This window comes from Oncorhynchus gorbuscha, linkage group LG26 (assembly GCF_021184085.1).
Source record: "Oncorhynchus gorbuscha isolate QuinsamMale2020 ecotype Even-year linkage group LG26, OgorEven_v1.0, whole genome shotgun sequence".
NCBI classification, from domain to species: Eukaryota; Metazoa; Chordata; class Actinopteri; order Salmoniformes; family Salmonidae; genus Oncorhynchus; species Oncorhynchus gorbuscha.
In genome coordinates this window covers 17,138,384-17,145,840 of record NC_060198.1, presented here as the reverse complement: position 1 = coordinate 17,145,840, position 7,457 = coordinate 17,138,384, and the positions used below count along the sequence as shown (strand labels likewise).

The 7,457-nt window shown below is 42.1% G+C and overlaps 1 long non-coding RNA gene across 1 annotated transcript; it reads left to right on the top strand.

The window, feature by feature from the left end:
* The first annotated feature begins 3,606 nt into the window (after positions 1–3,606).
* On the top strand, positions 3,607–7,096 carry LOC124015833. The gene is made up of 3 exons (XR_006835222.1): positions 3,607–3,631; positions 3,691–5,733; positions 5,810–7,096. It is a non-coding gene; the product is annotated as an uncharacterized LOC124015833 (long non-coding RNA).
* Positions 7,097–7,457: the final 361 nt, after the last annotated feature.

The following is a 7,457-nucleotide window of genomic DNA, read 5'->3' as shown; positions in this document are numbered from 1 at the left end:
GTGTTGTTTTGTCTTGTTTTGTCTATTTGTAACTGTTTATATTAAAATGCAATGTGCTTGTAATTGTTTCCATTAAGATTGTTGGTGGTTAGATAGAGACGGAGAGAGAGAGAACTCAATAAGGTTTATTTGATAAATCTGTGTTAAATGTATAATCAGGAACAAAATGACTGATGTATAATTGAAATAAGATCTGAGTATAATATTTAATATTGCGACTATATAGTCGAATAGATCCCTTGGTTGCGCGCTCCACGAAAGCTATACCAACCCAATCGTTTTTCTCGAACTGAATATACAAGGAAAAGCTCTGAGATAAGGCAGAGTGTGAGCAATAGCGTCTCCTCGAATACATCGTAGGTATTAATCAACGTCGGACGAAGTATATGCTAATTATATTCAGATAGTCTCTGAGAATTTCGATTAAAAATCAGATTAAATTCCAATTGATTTAAATTGAATTCCGATTAAAACAAATTCACAATGGCGACTCCCCATACTCCTAAGCTGAGATTTAATGTGTTCCTAGACCAAAGAATGGAATACAGATCGGGAGGAAAAGAACAGTGGAAGTCTATAAAGAAGGTTTGGGAGGGATTAAAGTTAAAATGGACTCAGTCAGGTTATCTAGGAGGGGGGCTGCCAACCATAGCCCAGCTGAAAACAATGGAATGTGGATTGAGAGAGACGTTGCAGGAGACAAGAGACATGGAGGTAGAAAGAAACAAGGGCCATGTATTTAAAAACCAAGGGACCAAACAGAGAGAGAGAGCAGAAGAGTGAAGTTAAAAATGGACACTTGGGCTATCGAAGAGACACGCAGGGTACAACTGAATATATATTTCAATTGGTCAAAATATACATATATATTTACTAAAATATACAATACATGACAAATGGTGACCCCGACGTGGTCTGGTAAAAAGACATCGCTGGACATTGGTGTGCCAGCCGATTGGCCAGTACTGTCGTCGGATGGTGTGTCTCACAAATCCTGACCGGTAAACTAAAAAGGGTAAGCAGACACCTGTTGTGAAAAACTAAAGTTCTGCACATTGGAGTTATACAAATTTAGTTTTGTGAGACACCTGTTTGATGTAAGTTACTAAATTTAAACTATTATGAGGTGTGAGATTGGAAAATAGTTGAGAAAGTAATATCTCCATTGGCAACTGCAATTTTATTATTGATCAACCATACTTAATGGTGCATTGTGTATGGGATGTACTAGTATGCCTGGTTGGTAGGTGGTAACAGAGATCACTTACCACGTGTATGAATGATGGGTAACGGGTGGCCACCAAAGCTTGAATGGATAGTCTGGGACTACATGTATGAGTGGTGAGTAACGAGTGATCGCCAAAGTGCGAATAGAAAGTCGTATGATGCGAACGTGATGCATTAGGCAGGGCCAAGTGTGAATGACGGATATTTAAATTGAATACTCAGACTTGAGACCGATTTAGCCTTCGGGAAAGGGTCTCTCTAAGGTCCTAACAAAGCATAGGTGTGTGTGAAGTACATTGGGTAGTGAAGTAAAGGTGATAATCCGGGGGACACTAGACTTCTTAATACCCTAGGGGACCCACAGTGCATAATTGAGTTCTTACTTTAGACCTAATTGGGGGCCGATTTAGCCGTAGGGAAAGGGTATCACTTGGGTTTCAGTAAAGGCATGGGTTGTTGGCAGTATTGTAGTGTACATGGAATATCGTTGGAAATGGAAAAGGTGTAGAGAACGCTGAAGTCCACTCTAGATTTAAATGAAGGCAGAAAGGGCAAGGAGTGGAGGAGACGGGGTGAGAAGCTGTACAGAGTATGGACAGAAGGTGGGGCTATTGCATCTCCTACTGGTCTGCTTGCTGGGGAGAATGAAGATTTGTGTGTGTCTGGTGTAAATTGAAGTTTACTGGCGTAAATGAAGATTTGTGAGTCTCAAATCGTGTGCATGAAATACGTTTGATAGTCAGTCGGGGACTAATATCGGTATGAATGAGGTCGGGGACCAAGCGAGTGTGGTACATTAGGTATTTCAGTTGGAGCTGGTAACGGTGAGAATGTTGAAAAAGTCGCAGGCTTGCTGATGAGAGTTATATCATAGAATATTGGGGGGTGTGCATGACTGTTGGAAAAGGTGTTCAACTCTATTAACGTAAAATTCTGTGTGTAGAGTTATATTATGAGGTTTGAACTATACTAATATTGTGGAATTACATAATCAACATCTGAACATACTTACGTTAAACATTAATTGAGCCACTGAGTAATAGATAAGATATACACTAGGTACGGGGCGACGGGTGTGGTCGATGTAAGATGGGAGTGGTGTTCTAACCAAGTGCTGAGAAATAAGGTAGATTTATTTTGTTCTTTTAATTAGTTTACACAAGTTCTTCCCGGTTATTGATTTTGGTTTGATTGTTCAGATAAAACCACTGAAATTAAACAGGAGGTTAAGGTAGACTAACATTAGAATCTGTATTCATTATGGGGAACAATGAAAGGCCCGCAGAGGGGATTGCAGGCTGAGGTTTTTATGTTAAAGGGACAGTGCACATTTAACACAGTTGTGTGTGTGTCTAATGGCTGGGGATTTAAGAAGTATTTTTGGGGAGACAATTTGGAGAAACACGAATAAAACATGAAACACAGAGACAAATTATTTGAGTTTGAGGGGATTATCATAATTATTAGGTTTTGTTTTTGTAGTAAACGTTTGGGTTAAGGGGATTTCCACGTTCCCAGAGACATGGTATTTTACAGATAGGGGAGAAGGCAGACGGAGGGGCCCTCCCCCGCACTGCAAAGACCTTGAAAGTTGGAGAGAAGTGAGGAGAGTTTTGGAAGGGGGGCCAGGACAGGCAAAGATAGCAGCTGCTGAGTGGAGACAGGGGGGAGAGTTGGACATGTAGAAAATGTAGGGGACGCTCCTTCATGATGATGTCAGAACATAACGATACTATACTAATCTTACCTAAGTCATTATTTAGAGTAGGTAAGGTTGATACCTGGGCAAAGCCAGGTATCAAAAGGGGGATGGGTAAATTGTGGTCTAGGATAGGATGGGGACTATTGGATAAGAAACTAATAATTTAAAAAATGTAAGCTAACAATTGGGCATAAGTTAAAGATATAATCAGATAAAACATATGAGAAATTGTTTGTTAACCAAGCCTGTATGTCCAGCATTTTATGCATTACAGGTGAACTACAGGTGAAGTCACTCAATCCAGTCCCAGAGGCTTGGGGACCATAGAAGACCCCTGGTGACAGCTAGCTGAAAGAGCTACCCAGATTCATATCGCACGGCGGAAGGGTAAGACACTTTTTCACCGTCGGACAATAAACAGAGTTCGGGAGAAGAACTGGAATTAACAGAATTCCGGGGGCTAACTCTCGAATGAAGTAAACTCTACCTGTCCTATCACCCCTGTTTTTGTTCATAGAAGTGAGGATGTGTCTGGCTCTGGCTAAGTGATGTGTATTTTGTTCCAAAATGAACATAAGAGATCCCTAGATCTGGGTAAACAGGAAGTTAGAGTAGAGATTACATGATAACCGACTTCGGACTGTTCTAGGATTGGAGAAGAGGGTATCCTTATAGCATAGAGGGTCCCACAAAGGTAGATAGGTTTTCCATGATATGGGGAAACCTGGGAGCAATGTTGAACTTTGTAAAGGTGATGATAGGTTTTCCATGATATGGGGAAACCTGGGAGCAATGTTGAACTTTGTAAAGGTGATGAAATCCTACTAACCATAAAAAATATTAAGCTCTATGATGCAGGCACTCACACCCTCGGACTACAAAGGACGAGGACAGACATGCTGGGTGTGTTTTCTATTAAGGTACTGCCAAGACCAGAGGTAACCGGACACACTCCTCTACCACCACTGTGTTAAAAATACCATTCAGGTAATTAATGTTAGAGACTATTCGGCTATTGATCAATTAGGAACTGGGACTGGTTTTGATTATGGGAGATTGCCTGAAGCTGATTGCAGTAGTAACATAACCATTAATTCCACTTGGCCAGTTACAGGCCTAAACCAAACTAGTGGTCTGGCTGATGTGAGGTGGATGTGTGGAGCCAAAAAGAGTGCTGAGACCCATTCTTAGAGGAGAATGGCAAGGTACGTGTGGTCTGACCAGTTTGATAATTCCACTGACCATTGTTGATGTACTGCTGAACAGCTGTTGGGTTCTGTATCCAGGGGACCTGAAAACATTCCATCCCATGGGAGACATAGACGTAGTGCTCCATGGACAGAGGATGTAGTTGACATACACTAACCTGTTGGGAGTGCCAGTGGGGGTTCGTCATGAGTTTCAGGCCTTGGGTAGGAATGATGGACTCTGGCACTTACTACCTATTATGGGTCCAGCCATGGTGGATGCTAGACAGACTGCTTGGATTAATTATATCTACTATAATCAACAGCGTTTGGTGAATTACTCCCGTGATGCACTCACTGGTATGTCTGAACAGCTTGAGGCCACATTTGGGGTTTCCAGACAGAATAGACTTGCCTTGGACATGCTTCTTGCCAGTCAGGGGGACGTCTGCAAGATGTTCGGTAAACAACGTATATTCCTAATAATACCAGTCCAGATGGTGGTATATCTAAGGCGGGCTTGATGCACTATCTGCTAAGATGAGGTCCACAGAGGGGGTGGAGGAGTCTGTTCTCTTGGCCTGGTTTGGTAAGTACACTGGTATGATGGTTACTGGATTTCTGACCCTAATTCTTGTATTATTTGTTATTGATGTGATATGCCGCTTGCATCATACTGTGTTTTAAGAAGTCTGTTACAGATGTGATGAAGGCTTCAGGGAGGATGGGACTGACTGAGGATGACACATGGTATGCTGTGGGTGAGGTAGTAGAATGATTTTACACCACCACAGTTCCTTGTTATACATTTTTATGATAGGTTTTCTTTCCAGTATGTTTGTTCTCCCTGTTGTGAAGGTTTGGAGTCCCTGGGTGGCAAGGAGCCCACCTGGTACAGGATAGGAGTAGCTGAGAGGACCAGATGGTTTCTAATAATTCTTTACTCTGTTTTCCATGACCAAAGTTTTATCCTACATCTTACATGTCAATAACAATAAAGTTTTATCCTGTTTTTGATAAGTGACACCCTTGCGGGTGACAAAAGGGGGAAACAAAAGCATACAACAAAGGCACATATCACTTGTTATTAATAATACACTTTTTATTATTTTCATGAAATGCTATGACTGCTGAAATAAAGGATAATGAGTGACACCCTAGCGGGTGTCAAAAGGGGGACTTAAATTTCACACTATTTTCTTTTGTTCAGTTTTTGAATGAGCTGTTCTCTTTTGACATGAAGGTAGTTTAAACTTTAACTGTTATATGATTCATTGCTGAAAATGTGTTCACACCCTTGGGGTTATTTTACATTATAGCCATTACCATATATAAGATTGAATATTATCTGCTGTTGCCTTGTGTGGAGGTATGTATGTGTTATGCTACCTAGCTGATTTGAAACATTGTTAAAAGTATCAGGGCCATGGGACTTTCTCATGATGGAAAAATACAGAGTAGCATGAAGACTAACTGTTCAAATGAGTTAGAAGGGAGGGAACATTCAGAGCGGGGTGTTGCGAGAACAAGCGGTCTTTTGTTAGATAACAGGAGCCAGGTGGGAGATAACGGTATGGAGCATGAGACCCATCTTTCAGTTTTTGCAGCCATTTTAGTGTTGTGCGGCTGCTGCTGCATTCCATGTATTTCGCTCACTCACTACTAGAGTTATATCTAAGGCCCGAGTAGGAAGAGGGGGATCCAGTTGCTTATATTGATTAAGCTTCTCCATTGTATGTCGTGTCCCATCTGGGATGGGAAGAGGGGGCATTGCGGTCTTTGTGGGCCATTTCCGTATAGACTTACCTAGTATAGGCTATTTTTCCTTTTTGGATTATGTTTTCATTTTTGCTTGTAGTAATGTATCTGGACTATATCACATCTCTTAGGAGATGTGAAGAGAGGGTATCACAACTTTTTCCGGCTGGAAAAAGTTGGCTTATGTAGAATATCATTTTTCCTTTTATTTTGAGCTGTTGATCTCCGCTCTGTTACATGAGGGTTGTAAGTTCCTAGGTGGCTGGTAGCCAACTTAGTACATAGTGGGATTGAGTTGGGAACATGGTGGGAATACATATACATCCATTTCTTTTTAATGTTGTGCCTTATTTCATAGCCCCTTTGGGAAAAGTTTTCTTTTGTATCAGAATCTAGTTAGGTTGTGTCACGTCTCTGGGGAGACGTGAAGAGAGGGATTTGTAGAGGACTGCTAATTCTTATGTAGGTGACATTACACTACTATAGCTGGGACAACGTATTTTCATAGTAAAACAGGTTGGGCCCCATACAGGATATTTCTCACACACACACTCATTTAGATCATCCAGAACACTGTCACAACAGGATACTCCTAGCCACAGGTGCTAGCCGGCAGTTCGGCCACAACTCCCCTGTAGATAGGGACGCACACACATTACACACGGACTCTTGAGGACAGGACAGGGACGCATACGCTCTTACACACTGACCCCAGAAGACAGGGACGACGCACATACAGTACACACATAGCTGCCGAGGACACCCAGATAAGACACCCACAGATTGGCAGAAAGCCTAGACTTAGAGACAAACTAGCACACACACATAATCTCCCTCCCAGCCGAACATTGTGTGACTGAAGATAGCGCACACACCAGATCTCCTTTCCAGCTGAACATGGTGTGACGACCAAGAACAGGCATGGCAGGATTCTACGATGACGGACAGACAACAGAGCCAATGCCGGATGACTACACCCCAGCCTGATCCAATCCGAAGATCCGATCTCCTAGAAATCAACCTACTTTCTGTTGTGTATATGAAGCTTGTACTCACTGTTAGCAAGGGTCCTTTTTGCTAGTCTCTGATGAGCTAACAGAGGGGCCCGTATATACGCTGTACCAGATATCTTTACTCTGAATAAACCTGTCGCTTGTCGTACAATCTACCACCTTGTCTGAATCGATCCTTAACCGGCTCACCCTTCTACATATCCTTTTATCAACACGGTGTTGTTGTTATTAGTCAGCTCGCGGGCGGGTTAAGTTAGCATTAGCCTAGCTAACATCCCCGACCATGCGGTCACTAAGCTACTCTCCTTCTGCTAAAGAAGAGGAGGATATCACAGTAAAACAAGAAGTAGAGGGTGAGGCCGTTACTGGTTGGTTAAGGTTAAGTTAGCATTAGCGAAAGAAAGAAGAGGAAGACGCGTTCAGATTGAAAGAGGAGGAGGATGTTACAGTAAAAGAAGAGGAGGATGCAGTTTATGGAGTGGAAGAGGAGATGACTGTTACATCGAAAAAGGAAGAAAAGGAGGAACCTGGATACCTGGGCCCGGTTTCCCAAACGCATTTTATCAAATC